Source organism: Ylistrum balloti, unplaced genomic scaffold (genome assembly GCF_031769215.1).
Source record: "Ylistrum balloti isolate Yb309-2 unplaced genomic scaffold, AGI_CSIRO_Ybal_v1 Utg370332, whole genome shotgun sequence".
Taxonomy (NCBI): Eukaryota; Metazoa; Mollusca; class Bivalvia; order Pectinida; family Pectinidae; genus Ylistrum; species Ylistrum balloti.
The window spans coordinates 486,496-509,354 of NW_026782241.1; the positions used below are offsets into that span (position 1 = coordinate 486,496).

The following is a 22,859-nucleotide window of genomic DNA, read 5'->3' on the forward strand; positions in this document are numbered from 1 at the left end:
GGCCATACAACACATTCTTACCACAATAGGCCTGAAAACATTAAGGCCATACAACATATTCTTACCACAATAGGCCTGAAAACACATGAGGTCATACAACATATTCTTACCACAATAGGCCTGAAAACACTAAGGCCATACAACACATTCTTACCACAATAGGCCTGAAAACACACAAGGCCATACAACATATTCTTATACAATAGGCCTGAAAACATTAAGGCCATACAACATATTCTTACCACAATAGGCCTGAAAACATTAAGGCCATACAACATATTCTTACCACAATAGGCCTGAAAACATTAAGGCCATACAACATATTCTTACCACAATAGGCCTGAAAACACTAAGGCCATACAACATAACCATACACCTATTGTGCATCCCTACCATGATGGGTCTGAAAACGCAAAAGGCCATGCTTGGCCATACAACATATCTTTACCATTATAGCTGTGAACAACATATACTTAACACTGTTTCTCTGAAGTTTCTTAGCTTTCTGACAAGATTTCTAATGGCTATTTTTAATATGTGATTAGAACCAGGTATAACAGAACAAAGACAATGATGTTTCCTACCTGCTGTAACAGTCTCAGGTTTCTTAATCAAAGTGCTATTTGTTAAAAGAATGGTATATATATTTGTAATAGAAATCTAGGAACAGATGCTTGGAGATTGGAACTAGACAATGACATAGGTCTGTTTTTACATTCTGGGATAATGAATAGTTCACAAATTGCTCGTTGTAGCTTCAAGAATTATGAATTTGAGATATAATAAAGATGTTATGTATAAAGCACTGTGTATAACTACTAATACAAAGTGATTTATTTATGTACATGTTTTATACTCCTTGTTTTAGCAAAACACTAATATAGAAAATGATGTAAAAAAGGTCATTCCACACATTAACCTGTTTTGACCTTTCACCCTTGTTTTAGCAGGTCATGACCTGATATTTCACTCTGCAAGGTCGGTTTTACTGTAGTTCTGTAAATAGGCCATGTTGGTTCATTTTAATTTTTGGTTGATTAGGAAAGACAACCATCTTGGATTTGACTATTAATGTTGATTATCACTATTTGTTACTAAGAATTTAAAAAATTCTCAATAATGAAGAGCAAAAAAAAAAAAAAAAAATCCAACTTTTAAAAATGTGGGCACCAAGATCTCTGCAGGATCTTGTGTACATTCTCAATATCACTTGGCCAAATAAAAACTTATGTTACCATACTATTGCAGCAATGGATCAGGTCTACTATAGACAAAAGGTGTAGTGCTGACATTTAAGATGAGTTAGTTTTCTGGTTGTGGTTAGTGTACTTGAAATCTGTAAAGAAATACCTTCATGTATACAGTTAATTCCTGGGAGATAATCCAGCCACCTTTCTTCCAAGAAGATAAACCTTCCATGTCACTTCTCAGTAGATCATATAGCTACCTTTTACAAGTAAGCTTCAAGCCACATTCCTTCTCAATAAAGATGATTTTGTTGAATGTTTAAATATCAGCTTTTCTTACAAATGTCTTTCTTACCCAAGGTCTGTCTGCTAATACCTTGTTTGATAGTAAGATCAGTGTTGTGTAGATAAGCAATGTCAGTATTATGATTATAGCTGAGGCTGTAGAGTGGTGACAGACTTTAATGAGAGAGAGTAAGTGGTGGTAGGATAAGTGGGACAGTCAGATTACTTACATTAGAAGGACAATCTGATTAGTGGTGACAGGATTTGTCAACCAAAATGCATTGGTATTGATGGCAAATAAGTGGGACGCTCATATGATAATGGGACAACCAGGTTAGTGTTGGTAGGATATTGGGACAACCAGATTAGTGCTGGTATGATAGTGGGACAACCAGGTTAGAGTTGGTATGATATTGGGTCAACCAGGTTTGTATTGGTATGATATTGGGACAACGAGGTTAGTGGGGACAAACTAATTTGACAACCAGATGAGTGATGGTATGTTTAGTGGGACTTCCAAATTAATCAATGATAGTTAGATAGCCTGGATGTTTTTTATGACAAGGTCAACTAGTACAAGTTAGTTGGGAAAGAAGAGCATTAGTGGAAGCCTTGTTTAACAATCACAATAGTAAAGGCATGTGTTTTCAGGACAGCTAGATTTGTGGTAACTGGAGAAGGGAGGTATGAACAAGTGGATAATACAGAAATATAAAAGGTCCCAGAAGTCCTAATGAATTGCTCTAAGATTGAAGTAACGGTATGTAGATTTAACTTGGAATGACTGAAGGCTAGCTGATAAATATCCCACATCTGTGTGTGTCAGGAACATAAAGGTGCTGGTAGAATTCTCTCTAATGTAAATAATTATGTTATTACATTACCAGTGGAAGTCCATGAATAAACAATTTGCCAATGAGTTCGGAATTAGAAGACCTGGGCATCGCTGATAAACCCACAGATACAATAACAGAATGGTTCCATGTGTTCCACCAAGCACCACTAAGAATCCCTTCTCTTTGAGGTGATACGTTAGGACAGCTTCTCTGATTTGTCATCATCACCCAGAGTATGCTGTCTAATATTCTGAAATCTGCTATTTCTATTGATTGGTATCATTGTCTTTTTATGTCATTTTGTGGTCTAACAGCATAAATGTGCTAAACGATGATGTAAAAATAAACACAAAGACCATTTCATTTAAAAGACTTTAAAAAGTTTAAATGAAAATGATTATCAGATAATTCATATCATATTAATTGGTAATATTAAAGTGATTGAATGCTGTAGTTGCACAACAATAAGTCCTTGCTTGGTAAATAAGCCCGTTCACATCTATAAATGCTCAGAAAAATAATGAATTTGTGCCATTTCTTTATCGTAAAACAAGCCCACCCTCTGACTTTGTGTAAGAAGTATAATTTGATGTTGGCCCCTGCACTTGTTGCGAGATAACTACGGCACAAATGTTTATAATACAATTTTCGGAACCACTTTATGAAGAATTAAATGCTTATGATACACAAGCTGAGTCATGCCTACTTTTCGTAGGCAGAATATTGTAAAATCTCTGTCATGTTTGCCTCTATTGAACCATGAGGGCAACATCAATCCAATCTGTTTACGCTGATTTACAATAGCCATCACAACTTAGTAGGTGGAAGGTTGAGATATTCAGCCATGTTGACTGGCAGGGTACAAAGTAATTGAAATCAGTTAAATTACTATGAATATTACTGTAAAATACTGTTGGTACAATGCCAATATGAATAACTTTAAATTTGAACAACTACAAACCAGGTTTAGCTGCAGTAGCCAAGAGTCAAAGGTACAGTGCAGGTATGAATAGTTTTAAAATTCTGACAATTTGGTAAGCTTTTTATATAAGGTTACCTAGTTAGCTTGTATTATCCAAGCTATGAACTAACACAAATAAAAGAATTGAAAACGAAACACTTTCGTAAAGTGTAAGGTGCATTGATTTACCTTGTGTCACTGTCTATTGGAGAGAGAGAGGCATACATGAGTATCTAATAAGGCCAGAATATGTGTTCTATGACTCATTTACACTACAATTTGTGACAATGATTAATTATGCTGTTTCACTTGTTTTGTGGAAATGGATGAAAAAGGCTTTATGATATAGTAATATAGTATTACATCATTGTGGATGATAGTGGTGGTAAGGAGAACAGATTACCAGGATAAGGTCATTCTGCCTCTCCCTCCAATTTCCTGTAAGGAATCATTCATTTTCTCCCTACTATCTATCCTTCAGCACCAGTCCACGTATCAGTGCTCTAATTTTCTCCCATCCTGGTGATTTGTCATTGTTAAAAAATCAGTTACCTTTTTATTGCTTTTCCATCTCCACCAACCCCACTTTCCTGTCTTCATTCCTACCAATACTCTTCCGTCCTATCTCCTTTGTCCTCCATTCTCCTTCCTTCTCTTCTTTACTGTCTTCTATTCTCCTTCCTTCTCTTCTTTACCGCCCTCCATTCTCCTTCCTTCTCTTCTTTACTGTCTTCCATTCTCCTTCCTTCTCTTTTTACTGCCCTCCATTCTCCTTCCTTCTTTTCTTTACTGCCCTCCATTCTCCTTCCTTCTCTTCTTTACCGCCCTCCATTCTCCTTCCTTCTCTTCTTTACTGTCTTCCATTCTCCTTCCTTCTCTTTTTACTGCCCTCCATTCTCCTTCCTTCTTTTCTTTACTGCCCTCCATTCTCCTTCCTTCTCTTCTTTACAACCCTCCATTCTCCTTCCTTCTCTTCTTTACTGCCCTCCATTCTCCTTCCTTTCACTTCTTTACTGTCCTCCATTCTCCTTCCTTTTCTTCTTTACTGCCCTCCATTCTCCTTCCAATCCTTCTCTAATGCCCTCCGTCCTCTTTCACTCCCTTCTCTCTTGCCCCTCATTCTCCTTTCCTCACTCTTAGCCCCCTTTCTCCTTATCCCCTTCTCTTGCCCCACCCCCAAAACCCCCACCCCAATTTTCTCCTCCTCACCATGCCCCCCTATTCCTTCATACCTTATCTGTCCCATTTCGTTGCCTTTCCCTCTTATTCTTCATTTGCATTCCCTCCCCTCTCCCTTGTTGCCCATTCTCCTTTCCTCTTTTTCAGTTGTCCTTTATTTCCTTTCCTTCCCCTCTCCCTTACTCTCCATTCTTCTCCCCTCTCCCCTCCTCTACCCTCCTCTCTCCCCTTCCCTCTCGTGCTTTCCCTTGGAGTCGTGACTATCATTTGTTTAGTCCTCTCTATTATCATCCATCTACTTCTTCCTTCCTAAGGCTAATGAGGAAGCAGATCTATAGAAGATGAGTTTTCCTATCTGATAGTGTTGATAAAATCTCTGAGTGTCATCTCTCCAACCATCCCCAGCCCCTCAGAGTGTGATGCCATTCCTATGGTGCCCCTTCCCCCAGGAAACATGATTACCACACACTCTAGTCTAAGATCATGTCTGCTTCAATAATTCAGTTCTACCAATTATCTAATTGGCAGTTAACATCCCGACTGTGATGAAGGTTGGTGCCTTTATACAATCACTGATCTAGCTTCCCATAAAATGTTGTCAGTTGTGACAAGAAGCGATTCCTGATTTTTCAAAATTCTTTCCCAAAGGTGTCTCCAGAAATAATGAAGATAGGGGAATGTTCCTCCTTAAGAGATTTTAATTGTTCATAATGAATCGTAAAATCAGTTATTTCGTGGTGAAATCATAACACTGAGTAATAGTGCAGTCTTTACAAATAGATTTGAAATATTGAAATGGTTTCACGGAAATATTCAAACTAACTTACAGACCTGGAAACTTGATGGGAAAATGTTGTAAAATTGGTAAAAAATAAAAGCTAATGGAATGAAAGTAATAGAATTTTCTGCTGCTGTTGTCTATCCTCATCTGTTTACTTTATTTGCCTCACAGCAACCCTAGGGAGTTCGTTCTGTTTTTCTCATAATAGCAATAATTGTGTGTTCCATGGGTATTTATAATACATTTTTTCATCACTGACCTCCCCCACTGTTCAAAACTTTATTAACTTACAGACCTGGAAACTTGATGGAAAATGTTGAAATTATTGGTAAAGAATAAAAGCTAATGGAATGAAATCAATAGAATCTTCCACTACCATTGTCTATAGACAGAGCTATCCTCATCTGTTTACTTTATTTGCCTCACAGTGACCTTAAGGAGTTCATGCTGTTTTTCTCATAATAGCAGTAATCGTACATTTGTATGTTCCAGGGGTATTTATAATACATTTTTCACCACTGATTTGCATACGTTCTCCCCTGTTAAAAACTTTATACTTGTGATGTCCTGATTTATTTTCCCAGGATTTTTCCATATTCCTTTTGATAGTTATTATGTTGTTATAGCTATCTGTCATACCCACTCTGGGGACAGAAGTCACATTCTCAATACAAGGCCAAAAGTTTGAACAGTTCAAACAAGGGAGGTAATTCTGTATATGATGGGATAAGATTTTTCATGTTTTTATTAGTACATATCTATTACAGCTAAAATCAAACAAATAAAGGATCTATTGCTGTAATTTGGTGTGAATATCTTGTCATTTTAAACATTTTTGTGGTTTAATTTACAGATTTATGCTTGACTGAAGAAAGTGATGGGAAGTACATATGTATGCTACAGTGACTAAAGGCTATCATTAAGGTTGACTTTTCTAGATATAATATAGAGGAGAGTGATTTCAAAATAGCATAAAAAGGAGCATGAGATACAGTTTACAATTTTCTTTAAGAAGTTTTTGTCAAGTGTAAGGCCACAGGTAAATATACAGGTATTTTGTCTCACCTTTACCTGACGTTTACCTGTAGTATACTTTACCAGGCCGACAGTCATGTAGGTAAGATAGGCTGAGACCTTTATAACTCATTGTAGGTTACAAAAATTAGACATGTGACATCTTTAATTTTAAAAGAAATTAATGTTCACACAATTACTACCATCATACCATGTGATATCTAATTTATAGCATTTGATTTACACTCATCTGTATGGCAGAACAATTTTAACATTACATATATTTGTCCTTTAATTGAAGAACAGCTGCTCTTGGCTTTTGTAAGGCTAACTGTATGGACATTATGACTAGTAATAAGCCCATGTTTGGTAATAAGCCTCCTCTGATTAATATGTTCATTAAAATCACAATTAAATGCTGCTTTGTCTTTGAGTCATAGGTACATGTAATGTATTGTCCCCTTGACAGAGTCCTCTTGAGTAATTATGGTACCTAAATTCAGAGGCATCATAGTATATATTTTTTTCTATTTCCTTGTATATCATATCTTGTACTTTTTAGCCAATTGATAATTATTAATGTTTCTTTAACTGGCATTTTCTCGTAACTTATTTCGTATTTGAAGTTGTAAGAGAAACAATTAAAAACACTTTCTCAGGTTTTCAAAGCTACCATTTCAAAGGACCCAAAACAAATATCATAAGACATTTCCCCTTGGATGCCTCACATTATTTTATTATTTTACATGATTAGAGAGCATCCTTTTGATAACTAATGACAGTTTGAGCGAACTGTGTATATGTTGGAACTCCCCCGCTGAGAGCCTCATGCTGGTCTGAGATAAACCAAGGGAAGTATCTTATTACTGGTGTTGGTACAGAGGAGATCTTTGTCCCCACGCAGACCCTCCCTCACAGAACACTGTCAGTGTAGCATTCAAGCTTCTCATTTGTAGCAGTCAATTTAAATCAATTTCATTCAAAAAGTCAGGTGAATCTTCCTTTCTGTGTTTACAGGCTGTATGTGATTGATGATGATCAGAGATTTGGAAGTCAGTGAATGAACTATGGGATTACATTAGTGCATCTTACACTGCTGAAATATTTTGTGAATTTTTTCTGTGGATTATTTGGTGGGTACTGGATGGAAGAGGAGATATAACGAGGGATAACTGGTTAACCCAGTGTGTAGTTTGGCTGTAACAGAAGTGATACTACTGTTTGATCTACAGGGATTACAGAAGATTGTGGAGGTGAACTTTGAGGTGAGTAGACTTGTGGTATGTAAACTGACAGCATCTGTAACACCACATATCACCACAGAGGTTTCTTTAGTAGACTTCAGGTACAGTACAAGATCGGGAAACAATTGGTCTCCCCATCAGGCCAATGCCAGCTAGAACATTCAATTAATATATATGTGCTTGACTTGAAAAACTACATGTATATTCCATTAAGAACTTGTAACTGGGAAATTCTAATAATTTCTGTGATGTAAAAGTTATTTAAAGTAAAGCTTTGCCAATTCCAAGAAGACTGGCTACTGTCAGCACCAAAGATTTTATACAGAATTGCTTAGTTTTATTTTCCATTTGTTTATCTTCTAGTTTCACACTTATGTTGGAATCAAACTTAACTGGGAAACTAACGGTTTAAACCTCAATTTCATTTATAATTTAATGTTATAGAGACAGGGGCCTGAGTCTAACTGCTAAATGAAATGCTTTCAAAATAGCCAGATTATCAGTGGGTTTCAGTGAGAATAATACTTGATTTCAAAAAAAAAAAAAAATCCCTTTTTTCCAGACAGGATATGATTTCAGAAAAAAAAATCCTTTTTTTCCAGACAGGATGCATACAGAGGTTTACGTTTTCAGGACATAAAGATGTTGTTTTGTGGGTGGGAGTCTTTGATACACAGAGAATATAATCCCCCATTCTTTCCTCGATCCAGGACCAAGTTACATAAATGGATTAACCCCTCACCTTATTGCATAATCTACAGATACCTGGGGTTGTGAGGAGGGGAGTTCTAAAACTCCCAAGTCTGTCTGTCAAATAGTGACATTTTCTTGGGAACTGCTTGCCAGGATCTAGCCCATCAGGATTATAACCTACAGCTGTCAGATGCTATACATAATGTAATCTGACTCCATAAAACTTCTGTGAAAAATCTCTTTTATAACAAATTATTGATATGACTTAAACAGTCAACATACACCCAGCCAACTCATGTGATGTGTAGGCACAAACTACACCCTTATTGTGTGTGACTGGTGGCAAGTTCTCCAGTTGTGGTTTGTAATGTGGAAAACAGGATGAAGAGCTGGAGTATGGTTGTTATTAAAAATAAGCATTTCTACTCTCATCTCTGGCCCATTAAACATGGCAGGAGACTTAATACCCTGTATCTGTGGGGAGATCTCAAAAACAGCTAGCAAACCATTTGAACGTCTTTTATATACAATATCTAGAAAATTTCAAAAAGATTTCCCAGGCTTCGGTTTAGGATCCTGCAGAAATTTAACTGCATAGGTTGCTTTGTGTAATCTGTCCATCAAATGTTTACTTCCCAGCATATGTCTTTCTGGCTCGATATGGTAACAGCAAGCTAGCTAGGTACTTGTCAGACGCAGAAAAAATGGCTTATACAATTTTCATGATGTAAGATTTTTTGTGACTTTGTTCATGAAATGTGTGTGGAAAGAGAAAAGTTAATCAAGTGCAAGATGGATTGTCCAGGTATGAGAAAAACTCCAAGAATTTGTTCAACGAATGCAAGTTATCTAAATATCATGAAGAATAGATTAAATCATAAATTATTGTTCTTCAGTTATATCAGTGTTTTTCTGGCTTATGAAAATTGCCACCCGGTGGAAATTTATAGTTGTTAGCTGTTTTTGTTGCAGAAGTGGAAACTATGAAAACAGGAAACAGAAATTGCTTGATTTTGTGTCCTAAACTCAAACAATATTAAGCTTAATTAGATTATGGAATTTTATCATCGTAACAGGATACTAATTAGATAGTCTAATTAATCAGCTGATATTTACCTCCTTTGACCTGACTCAATATTGACAAGAACACAGATGCTACATATGAATATTGTGTTGAATGGACTATCTTAATGGTATGTGTAACTGCATATCAACCTAAAAAACCGTGCCAAGATTAGTATCAGTAGGTGCGGTTATAGAAGTAGACAGGAACAGATTCTGGCCCTGTTTATATTAGTTTGTATGAAGTGATAAAACATGTTACCCAGTACTCTTGTGTAATCAGGATGTGTTGGCGGAAATAAGGTACAAAAACAAGGTGCACAGCCAACTGATAAAGCCAGGGATAAGGGGTAGATGCCAGTCTAGGGTAAAGATTCATCAACTATGAAGGAGAGGTCTAGTATTTAGGGAGGACCTGGTAAGGGAATCAAGAGGGACTACTTGGTAGTTATTGAGGCTTTTTTTATAGTGGTGGCAAACAGAAAACCCTTACATGTTTACAGCCTTTCATCAGTTCACAAAACCACATCTATTCAGCCCTCTAAATTTTTAGACTACCAAGACATTAGAAAGGTGTGACATTCATCTCACAGGTGTTAATTCTACCTGTATGAATGAACAAGTGGACTTGTGCTTTGTGTATCTGAGGGATTGTGTCACAGTGGATTTATACACTGCCTGAGGATAAGTGTGTTTTATAGGTGCCGCATATATGATCTATATATAAACAAAATCTACATATAAAGTTCTAGACATTTTCACTTTCACCTTAATCCTCTGACCTTGTACTTCAACCACATTGTTGTCCTATAAAGTACTGGGCATTTTCTCTTTTACCTTAATCCTCTGACCTTGTAATCCAGCAGCTTTGTGGTAGAGTTCATTTGTGTTGTCATTTCCTGCTTCAGTCTTTCCAGACAAACAGTCACAGATATCCTGACCAGATACCCAAAGTCAAAACGTACAAATGAGACTAGATATCCAAGTACATCAATGAGATATCTTAATAAAACCAACAAGACTAAATATATAAATACACCAGCAAGGCTTAAATATACCAGCAAGGCTTTATATCTAAATACACCAGCAAGGCTTTATATCTAAATACATTAACAAGACTTGATATGTAAATACATTAACAAGACTTGATATCTAAATACACCAACAAGACTTGAATACACCAACAAGACTTGATATGTTCAAATGAAATAAGATATATCTGAAAGCCAATTGCACTAGATATCTATATACATTATTGAGACTAACAATATAAATACACCAGTGAGATCAGATATCTTAATACACTATTGAGACTAGCAATATAAATTCACCAGTGAGATCAGATATCTTAATACACTATTGAGACTAGTTATCTAAATACACCAATGAAAGCATAATTTCAAATGACATGAAGTCAAGAGACAAGATACAAAGCAATGGTGTGTCACTTCTGTATTTCTCATTAAGTTTATCATGTCTAAAAGACATTGTCATCATAGTTCCTCAAACACTTTCTAATTAGGAAAGTAAATGTTACTTCATGCTGGCACTCTATTCTTTCTTGGTACATGTACATACATAATCATAATAAGTTCTCACAGGAAATGAGGTTTCCATCGTTGCAAAGAAGATCTGGCATATTTCAAGAAGGAAAAAAGCCCCAGTACATGAAGGCCAGAAAAGTAAATGGAAGTGGTAAGGAGTAAACCTGCACTATTACTTAGGCAGAGATGAACAGCAGGGGTATAACACAACTACACATATACAAGATATAAGTTCAATTACCTTCTTTAGTTCAAGGTCAATTGCCTTGTGTTTAGAGGTCTATGGTTGATGAGTTAAAAGTGTCTCACTGAGACGGCTGACTTCTGACTGTGTTATCCTGTAAGTCTAGGATGTATGAACATTACCTCTAACTTAAAGTAGGGGAATAGGCTTGTTAAACAGAAGAAAACATCATTTGTGATATTGCTGAAAATCCTGTATTTGTGGATGGGCTTATAACAAGAGATGGACTTATTGTGAGATGATTATGAAACCTTATTCCAAGTATACAGTGACGCACATTTCATCATCAGATGCTGTCAGTCTGTCTTGTAGCCTTAGAGTAAGCCAACCAAGTAAAACAGGGCTTATGTAAATCTAGGCATCATATAAACCATGTTAAGTTAACTAGGTCTTGTGTAGACCATGTAAATTTACCTGGAGCATGTGTAGACCATGAAAAGTTAACTTGACCTCATGTAAACCATGTAAAGTTAACTAGGTCTTGTGTAGACATGGTAATGCTAACTTAAGACCTTGTGTAAACCATGTTAAGTTAACTGGGCCTTGTGTAGACCATGAAAAGCTAACTTAAGACCTTGTGTAAACCATGTTAAGTTAGCTAGGTCTTGTGTAGACCATGTAAAGCTAACTTAAGACCTCATGTAGACCATGTTAAGTTAACTAGGTCCTGTGTAGACCATGTAAAGCTAACTAGACCTCATGTAAACCATGCTAAGTTAGCTAGGTCTTGTGTAGACCATGTAAAGCTAACTTAAGACCTCATGTAAACCATGTTAAGTTAACTAGGCCTTGTGTAGACCATGTAAAGCTAACTGGACCTCATGTAAACCATGTTAAGTTAACTAGGTCTTGTATAGACCATGTAAAGCTAACTAGACCTCATGTAAACCATGCTAAGTTAGCTAGGTCTTGTGTAGACCATGTAAAGCTAACTTAAGACCTCATGTAAACCATGTTAAGTTAACTAGGCCTTGTGTAGACCATGTAAAGCTAACTGGACCTCATGTAAACCATGTTAAGTTAACTAGGTCTTGTATAGACCATGTAAAGCTAACTAGACCATGTTAAGTTAACTAGGTCTTTTGTAGACCATGTAAAGCTAACTAGACCTTATGTTATTCATGTAAAGTTTAATATACATACTGTTAGCTAAGCTTTGTGTAGATCATGTCAAGTTAACTAGACCTTGTGTAGACCACTTAAGTTAACTAGTACTTAATTGTGTAGACTGGATAATAAATAGCTTCCACACTCCACTGATCTGTCAGCCATTGCACATACAGGTCGGTACCTAATCGGGTAAGTGCATTACAACTTCCAGCTAATCTGACCTACTGCATGTATATACCAAGAGACGCACGTAGTATTGTGATGTCTGAGGTATAAACACACAGATCTAGGACAGCTATGGAAGGTATATAGGTAGTACACTCCTGTATTTACATAATATGATAATGCACTACAGCATGTATAGACTTTTAATGTGTATGACTTTATACAGGCGACAATATCTGGTGTAACGTTTAGTTGGTGCTGTGGTGATTCAATTTAACATAACATACATACAAGGATCTATAAACACACTGCAGGGACACAAGGATACTTACTGGCTGTCAAGGTTGGTAAACTGTCGACCTGTAGGATAGGGCTAATAATATATACACGAAAAGAGGTATTTCTATATTCTAGTGGTAAATTGGAGCTCTATATTTTTGTTAATTGAATTTTACGTTTAATCATTTGGGTATAGGTAATTTGTTCTTGTAAGAAATGTATTAAAGTTGATCAATAAATTTTGTCTGTCTACTGTAAACATATGTTAAGTTCATGTTAGTGATATTACATATATCTCTCATTCATAGTATGTTTATCACATGACCAGCCTGTTGTATATATCATTCAGCCATGTCATACTAAGACTTTTGTGATATATCATGAACAAGTGAAATATTGATGATGTGACATGATTGTCTTGGTGGTGAAAAACATACCATCCACATTGAAATAAGTCCTATAGAGAAATGAATTTGAGTTTTCACTTATTTTTCAGAAATGTATGATAAATAGAATCTTGCACTTGGGCTAATGTGACGTGAAATTTGCTAAACCTTGTAAGAATGTAATATTGACCTAGTTTGTTTATGAATTTCTTATCATATCAACACTTAAGTAAGACCCCTATACATATTCCTGCAATATATAGTTGTCCTCTACATGTACATTAATTCATAATAATGGTGTAGAGAAGTGGTGTCTGGCACCATACATGTATTTTGTGGAAGGTTTATGGGACATGAGTAAGGCCTTATCTGTAGGTAAGCCTACTTTCCTTAAAAAGTTACACATTTTACTTCCTACAGCCGATTGATTAAAGAAAACCGTGTAAAAGTTATTTTTCTTCTTTTTTGGTTGTCACAAATTAAGTATTTTGAGCAAAATTGATTTTTAAACTTCTCAAACTGAACAAAAATCTTCAGTACTCAATATGTTATGGACTGGAAAAACAAGTTCATGTACTGCTTGTATATCTCTATTTGATATTGCATGACTCTGAATTTAATTAGACATCACCTTATATGGGCATGGCATTGAAAACAACTTGACATCTCTTTCAATACAGGATGATCATTCAAAGATAAGGGAAGTAAGTGACAAATAAGTTTAGTGATGTTGATACAGGTGCTCTGTATTTAATTTTGCTGGAAACAATTTTATACCAAGTCTACCCTGTAATTGTTGGAAGAATGATAGACAGCTGCTGTTTTATTCATAGAATATCACTTTGTGTGTCTACTCATACTAATGAACTACACAGCATTCAAAATGTACACACAGGAATGTTGGCCAATACTTTCTAATCTTCTGTCTATAAACACGTTCCGTCCCTGTACTCATTTCTCCATAATTAGAGCTCAGCTGTGCTTGTCAGTTAAAGTCATCTTTTTATTACTAAAAGTCATAACTTCTACAGTGAGTGGGTTTCTTTTTTTCTGTCTATTTTTATAAAGAACAAATTATGTAAAAATTCACATTGTTTATATCATTTATCTTACAGATCATTAACTGACAACTTATATTGTGTTAAATTATAATTAGCAATAAAATATGGTTTGTGATAACACATTTTTAAAAATAAAGTTTATTTTGCTGTTAAATTTCTCCAAAATATTTCTGTGGAGCATATATTTGCCACTTTGTCAATCTGACCTGTCATTTCTGGGGCATAAATTTACCATCAGATAAGCAAGGGTCATGATACTTGGTGTATATATATGTCATACTAGGAAAGTGTACAGTGTACCAAATTCAGGGCCCACGACTCTTCAATTACAGAGTTATTTCCCTTTATTAATGTTTTGTGTCTGCAGCATTATTTTACTTTGCTTGCATTTAAACTTGGATTAAGAAAGTTAGTGTATACATTGTTTATACTAAGGTAGTGTGCAGTGTACAATTGTCTTTGCTTGTTTAATTACAGAGTTATTGCCCTTTGTTAAAATTTTGTGTCTGGAACACAACTCTGCTTTCTTCTAAATTGAAATAATGGACCTTGACGTGTGCATTGGTCATACTAGGGCAGAGTGAAGTGCAACAAAGTTGGGGCTGCCAAGCCCACAATTACAGACTTTTTGTCCTTTGATAATATTTTATGTCTGAGCATAACTTTGCTTTCATTTAAACTAGGATAATGACACTTGGTGTATACATTGTTCATACTAAGAGGATATAGAATGTACCAAAGTCAGGACCTGGAACCTTTCAATTAGAAAATTATTGCCCTTAGTGTATTTTGTGTCCAGTGAAGATGTTTTCGGGGAGCATTCACTGATTGTTTCAGTTATACTCTATTTTCTTCATCTTTAAGTGTGATAGAAGAATGGAAATGACTTAAATAATACTTTCTAGAAAAATGACTAAAAATGTTCAAGGTTAATATGAAAAGTTAAGGTCAGTAGAGAAAGAGGAAATAGCCATACCCAGTAGTTTTGTAGTACTTTTTGAATGGTGGAGTTTCATGTACTCTAAACTTAAAGATGCAAGTGCCCTTTTATTTACAGAGTTATTGCCATTTATTATGTACCTTATGCAGAGTTATGGCCCTTTTTTCATGTTTTGAAAGGTGAATCTTAATGTATTAGAAGTTTTTCAATGTCCCTCTGTTTACAGAGTTATTGCCCTTTGATCTATACCGTTTTGGATGGTAGATTTAAATGTAGTAAAATTTTTAGTGCCCCCTTGTGTATGGAGTTTTTGCACAGAATTTTTGCTCTTTAGATTAGACAATGCTTTTTACTGATCAGTACTAGGTCCTCGTGCCATAGGCCTATGACTCCTTATGATTTTGAAGCTGTCATTTGTCTGATTCATGTTATTAACCTTACCAATTCTCAGTATTGTCTGGGGGTAATGACATTTGAACTGTTGCAAAATAAATAAAAGTCTGGTACATAATTATAGTTGTATTGAAATATATGGCTCAGACAACACAACCTACTATTAGGAAAGGAAATGGTCCATTTAAAAAGTTGACTGGCAGATCAGATCACTAATAAGCAACTGTCAGTCTAGATTGATGTCAACATCTCATTTAAACACTTTTAGTTTAGGATGGCAGATAATAATTTGAGTGTTTCTATCAGGATTCATTTTTTCCCAAAATTAGATCCTTAACAGTTCCTAGTGCTAACCATGACATTACTAGAACTGAGAACTTGTGGTAGTATGCATGACTTGATGAACAGAATAGAGAATATGAGGGTGATTCTGATGTCTGGAATAATTTGGCTTGTTTGATAAGGCTAAAGAATGTGTTGGCAGGATATATCATATGATGATGTCCCTTTTTCCATTCTCTAAACAGTATCAATTTCCACTGCTTGAGGGATTTGATTGTTTTAATTGGTCCAAATGCTCTAGTACATTGGTCCAAATGCTCTAGTACTATGTTTACATAAAGTTTGTACAGATGTTTTTTGGGTGTTTTTTCTTTTTTATTTTCCTATCAAAGCAGAGCTTGAATGATATCTACTTTATATCTTAAAACAATACAGTTTGAAGACGTTTTCCCCTTGCTGGTATACATTGGATGTTTCCTTAGAGTTTTTGTTGGTCAAAATGGGTAAAAAGGTTTTGATATTGAGTGTTCAAAAAAAATCTTAAATCTGAGGTTTAGATACATTAATATTGGTTGTTGGTTACTGTTTGGTAGAATGCTTGTTGTGGGTTTTCTATTGATAATTCACTTACAATGTCCTAACACATTGTCCTATCTCAGTAAAGATCATGTAAGGGATGGTTTAGACTGTCTGATCTCAGTAAGGGTTGTTTTAGACTGTCTGATCTCAGTAAGGGATGGTTTAGACTGTCTGATTTCAGTAAGGGATGGTTAGGACTGTCCCATCTCAGTAAGGGATGGTTTAGACTGTCTGATCTCAGTAAGGGATGGTTTAGACTGTCTGATTTCAGTAAGGGATGGTTTAGACTGTCTGATCTCAGCAAGGGATGGTTAGGACTGTCCCATCTCAGTAAGGGATGGTTTAGACTCTCTGATCTCAGTAAGGGATGGTTAGGACTGTCCCATCTCAGTAAGGGATGGTTTAGACTCTCTGATCTCAGTAAGGGATGGTTTAGACTGTCCAATCTCAGAAAGGGATGGTTTAGACTGTCCAATCTCAGAAAGGATTTGTTTAGACTGTCCAATCCCAGTAAGGGATGGTTTAGACTGTCCTATCTCAGTAACAGCTGGTGTAGACTGCTAACAGATTCAAACAAACTGTTTTGATGATAGGATGGAAGTTGGAATAATTTTCTATAATCTTTTGTATCTTCTCTATCCCTACCATTTATACAGCAATGAGGTTAAGCTGGTCTGTTTTTACTGAGGAATTAATTACTATTCAGTTGTAGTAGGATTTGTAAGTTTGTCTATCTGTCTGAATGAAGAGTTTGGCTTCGGTTAATTTACACTGAGGAATGGATTAGATTTAATACCTACAGACCTCATGAGGTAGGAGATGGTTAATTTACACTGAGGAATGGACTGCCTTCACTACCATATATGGTCGAGGTCAATTAACCCTGGGACTTAGCCATGCTTTGACCCACTTAGATAGAATGTGTGAATGTATATATGAAGGAGAAACCTGATATATCTGAATTAGAGGGCCATTGTTAGCAGCTATCTATACTTATGAATGGGACCAGTTGGCCAACAATGTATTTTGTATTCTGTTGATAATGGACTTCATTTCAACTTGTCAACTAAGCTAAACATGAAAATAAGGGTTGAAAAGGGGGAAAAATACAGTAAATCGACACTGTTGTTAGAAGTGCTGTCAGATAGATTTTAAAGCCAATTTAAAACAACATGATACTTTGATATTTTCATGAAGAAACTACTTTTGAACTTTAAAAAAAAATAGGGAAACTTGATAGGATTTCAATTAAATTTCCATTACTGTGCAATATAGATCCATTAAATACCATATTATCTTAACTGTGAAGCACTCAAATAATCAGTTTTTATTTACAGCAAAAGAACCCTCATTACTTACTTATATCATTAACCCATTAACAATGATATCAGTTGAAGAATGACCCATGATATTGATTCAAGATTGGCCTTCATTTTTCCTCAATAATAACCCATGATATTGATTCAAGATTGACCCTTTATTTTTCCTCAAGAATAAACCTGTTATTGAGATCAAACTGTTTTTACCCTACCCCTCTTCCCATTGAGATCCTACTCCTCTCTTTACTCTGTCACATTAGGATCCAACTCCTGTCTTTACCTTGTCCCCCCTCCAATTGTGATTCAACTCCTGTTTTTACTCTGTCCCCATCCCATTGGAATCCAACTCCTGTCTTTACTCTGTCCCCATCTCATTGGGAACCAACTCTTTTTCCATGTCCCCATCCTATTAAGATAAGATGACGGACTCAGTGTGAGATTGATAACCACAGATTGGTCCAGCTGTTTGAAGCAATGTTGAGTCAGCTAGTGTACCCAGGAAGTGTTAACACACCCACTCATACACATGTCTTGTTATGTAACAGATGGTGGTCCTACCATGGACAGGGTAGTAAACATTCGGAAAGTCTAATGGCTGTAGTTATCATATTGATGCTGAGACTGGGTAGTAAATGTCCGAAACGTCTGATGGCTATAATTAATCCTGATGTTGGCCTTGCAGACATAGACATAGTAGTAAATGTCTGAAAAGTCTGATGACTATAATTAATCTTGATGGACCTCATTTATGTCAAATAAACACTATGTAACTTTGATCAGGATTAGTTTGGTGTTCTTGTTGAATTGATCAACTGGTGAGCATTTTCATTATCAGTTTATTACTGAGATTATTATCAGGGAAATTGTGTAAATCTGGTTCACATATAAAGATATAAGGTGATTGTAAACCAAAAATATTCAATTGTACCTGGTGTTAGATTGATGGTGGAAAAATACTACTGACATGTTATAAGGGCTGTTATAACTAAATCAGATTGACTCTCCAGGCTTCTTGTAGTCTCTGTTTCAAATGGAAGGTAACTAGAGAGATGTGTCAGACAAAGCACCAGCAGAGTATCACTGTTTATATCTAGGTAAAACAACAGTCTCCACGTCCTGGTTTAGACTTTAACAAACAAGTTAAAAAAAAATTTAAAACAATTTTTCATTTGAATTATTTTTATGTAATTAGTATTACCCCTGAGTTTGAATATTATAATCAAACTTGTCAAACAGTCTAAAATCATAAGATCTCCCTTGCCAGTTCAATGTTTTAGAGGGAGTAGCTAGTCTAGACATTTTGGAATCTCTGCGTTTCTGCAGATGTTCCAACTTTTTTTTTACTTGTTCAAAATATACAGACATCCCAATATTTTTAACCATGAAGAAAATTAGTTTGATGTTGGAATAACAGATTTTTCATATTTTGTAAAAACAGATTTAACAAAGTTAACGAATACATCACCCTTTCATCACTGTTTCAGATGTACTTAAATTTAATTAGCCTGAAGGAATCTTGATGGAAAAAAAATTGTTTTTGTCCTGAAGTACAAGCTGTGGGTGTCAACATATAAAGTCATGGGGTTGGCTTACTGCAGGACAATAAACTGGCAATATATTAATGGAGGAGCTTATTGTCAAACATGGGGTTAAAGCTGGATAAATATGGTAGAGTTGTAAGTAGCAGACAATGCATATGATGCTTTAAAATGAGACTTTATACTGTAAAAAAAGTCTTTATTTTCAACTATTATCTTGGTGGGGGGGTGGGGGGGGATAGTTCAGTTGATTAGTGTCTTGCTCTACATAATTTCAACTGAAGATCTGAAGAGTGTGGAATGACGATCTATACTTGTGGTGGTAGATGTTTATCAGGAAACTGAGAAACAAACCAGTATTAGACAGAACACTTTACACCCTAATTGCTGTGAATGGCATGTGGTGGACCTCTGGTATGTTGTTCAGTGAAGTAGCCACCAGCTACTACTAGGAGACCTCACCTCAAATGATAATGGCTGTTCTCGGATGATAAACACAGCAAAAAAACATCAACATAGTCTTACATTTTTACTTAACAAAAATTAGATTGCTTGGTAAATGTTGAACTGGTTCATTCTAATAGAGAGTGAGAAAGAAAGTATTTTAGGTTCTTTAGTAGTGACAATGACTGATATTCTATTTTTCACCCCGACGTTTGCAGTTTGATGAATAAAACAGTATTGTTCTGCAAGGGATCTGTTCACTTGTTAGGTTCTTTATCAGAATTGACTACATTTTGTATTTGTAAAAATAAATATAAATTTCTCTAAAATTTAGATGGGTGTACTTTTGACATTGTCTACATTTTATACATATTTCTAATGAAAAATTTTGAGATGTTTGATAATTTACATGTGCTAGAGACTAATTCATGTATGTGTTATGTTTTACAGGGTGACTCTCTTATAATGCTGATCCTGGGATTAAAATAACTTCAGAAAGGTAAGAAAGGCACTTCAGCTCAGCAGTAAATCTGAATTTCTTTAATTCTTATCAAATTAAAGCCAAAACAATATTTTATTGCAACCAGATTTTGAATTAATATTTTATGAGAAAAAAATTATCCTTCTTAAGGATGTCCTTCTTATGAATCAAGTGTGCTTTTATTGCTTGTGTTAACAGTGTATGCACCCTTTGTAATATTATCATCTATTTACAGTGCTGAGAATTTATATCAAATTGAGAAGAAAAAAAAGAAGAAATTTAAAAATCATAAAATATATACAATTTCAGACCGGAAGCAAAGAAATGTGTAAAAATTTCGTTTATAGAATATTCTGATATGGTTTCTGATTTTGATGAAAGAAGATGACACTGTAGGAATGTGCTGAAACATGATCCTAAATTTGTGTACTATAGTATTTTGACATGTCACGTATACTACTGAGAATATTGTTAGTATTTATTGGAGGTCTGACCTGAGACCATCATTCTACTGCTTCATCATCGAAGGGACAGATAACAGTTGTAAACAGACTTTACGGTAGGGATTCTAATCAATTACATTATTTTAAAACTTTTGGTGATTTTTCATTTCTTTTAATTAAAACAAATACCAAGCACAGAAGCAACGAGGAATTGCTAGGGAAAAATGATTTCTTCATGCAAAGCTAACCAGACTGATAGGAAATATCAAAGTGGTGCAAGCATTGTCAGCTTGCAGTTGCTTTGGCACCTTGGTATGCTGAAGACAGTGCTTATTGGTCACAGTTACCTGTCAAAGAAAATTGGGAAAAAAAAAGATTTAATATAATTTTTAGTTAGGGCTGGACCAGACGCTACTGTGACCATTCTAACTAATCTCTGTCTGGCTCGTTTGTCTTCCTAGAGAAAAACTAGTATTTGTTGGTAGTTCTACTGAAAAGCAATATATATGGTGCTTATGGGCCTAGACACAAGCTTATTGTCAGATATAGAGATAGAGGCTTATCGGTGGTCAAGCAGAGTATCCCTGCAGTGGTCATGTAGCCCAAGATGTCAGAGTATTCTTGTAGATGTTGGAGTTCCCACTACAAAAGTTCGGCCAGTTTTAGTGAAGAGATGTAAATAATTTTACAGAAATTGTTGATATCGAATATCCTGCAAGCTTTTTTTCCCAGAAGTTAAATGTTTTTGTATAGCTATAATCGTTTAGGAATGTGAAATCACTCGTGTGGAGCCTGTTAGTGACAGATGAACTTAGGATCACTCATGTGGAAGGGGTCATTGGATTTACCTTGTCAGCTTCTTCTTCATACTTTGGCAGTGACCAAGCTACAAGAACTTTCTCACGAAGTCCTTTAAATGTAGAATTTCGTTAAAAATTATGTTATGATAGAGGAAAAGATTTCAAATTAACAAATCTGTGTTAGATCTTTCTGTAATGATGAGCTCCATCCATGCTCTGAATATGGTTTCGTTTAAATGCGGGGCATTTTTTGTTATTATGTTTAATCATTTCAGCTTCTCTGGCTGACCGACTTTCTTTTAATTATAAAGCTATAAACACCTTTGGAGAATTAGAAGGGTGTGAGAAATGTTGGCTTTAAATTGCATTATTCTTCTCTTGTGTAGGAGATTTGTAACTGCTGATGTGGTGTCATTTAATCACAGTAAAGCCAGACATCATCATTGGAAGCAAAATAATGTCTTAATAGTATTTATCAGACAATAAGCCCATGTGTGTTGATGAACCATTGTTCTGTAATAAGCCCACCCATGAAATCTGATGAGTGTTATAATTTGTTCCCTGGACTTTAGTTCTCTAATAAGCCCACCCTATAACTTTATGTCAGGGGTTATGAGTTAACTCCTTAGCTTATTATGCTATAACAAGCCCACATGTTGTCTTAGCATCACGTTATACTTTTGTCCAAGGTTTTATTGTCTTCTATTTGAAATAATCCCATCCACTAAATGAGTTGGTTCCTTGGCTTTATTCCTGTAATAAGCCCACCCTGTGAAGAGGGGTGTTGACTCCAGAGCTTATTTTATATTATGATGAAATTTTCCTTTGGCTTTAGTTCTATAATAAGTCCACACTAGGACTTTGAGTCAGGTTATGTGTTGGCTGCCTTGGGTTATTGCAGGTGGAGTTTGTAACACATCAATAGGACATGTTGCAGTAGTTGTTAAGGCAACAATCCTAGGGATAATTATGGTGAACATTTTCTCAAACAATCTGCCATTTGGCCACTTAGTTGCACGCCATAAATATACATGAATAGAAGCACTTCAACACCTTGCTGTAATACTAATCTGGCTGGTAACTTAGCAAACCTAAACACCACCATTCCAAAACTTTACGTGCAGTTTCTAAAATAAAAAATTAGAATGACGTAACATTTTATTTTTAGCAGTCAGTTGTATTGCAGGCTTTTGATACTGAAATTCTTTTGAATTAATGATAGAACATTAAGCTTCCCAGAGACTTAAATGATCAGCTACATATATTTGTTGCTGTGGACCTAAAGTTCAGAAGACAAATACATTATAAATGGATATCTTAAATACTTGCTATCCGCAGCAGGTAAAATATGTCTGTCTACAACAGGGATCCTCTTTAAATATAAAAATAAAATGTTTCTGAATCTCTTTTTCAAAGAATGGGGCCCAAAAGGGGTAGGACAGCAGAGTTTTTTTTTCTGCAGGATTTTTGACAGACTGGGCCCTATTCCCAATGGTATAATCTTTATGTTAGCCAAACTTAAGCATTCAAATTCCCTTAATAATAGCAAAACACACAGGATGGTACTCTTCAATATACAATTTGTTGACAGTCAGCCCTGTGTTCAGAT

At 35.5% G+C, this 22,859-nt stretch overlaps 1 protein-coding gene across 6 annotated transcripts in view; it reads left to right on the top strand.

Moving 5' to 3' along the window:
• Positions 1-22,859, top strand: part of LOC132553540 (activated Cdc42 kinase-like) — a 101,597-nt gene that overhangs the window by 18,368 nt on the left and 60,370 nt on the right. For 3 of the 6 annotated variants that reach the window (XM_060217793.1, XM_060217788.1, XM_060217792.1), the window contains exons 1-2: positions 7,168-7,508; positions 19,977-20,025. The gene's annotated coding sequence lies outside the window, so the exon portion shown is untranslated. Of the gene's footprint in view, positions 1-7,167; positions 7,509-12,516; positions 12,649-19,976; positions 20,026-22,859 lie in introns of those variants that run through there. The other 3 variants (XM_060217789.1, XM_060217790.1, XM_060217791.1) reach the window with 2 other exon arrangements.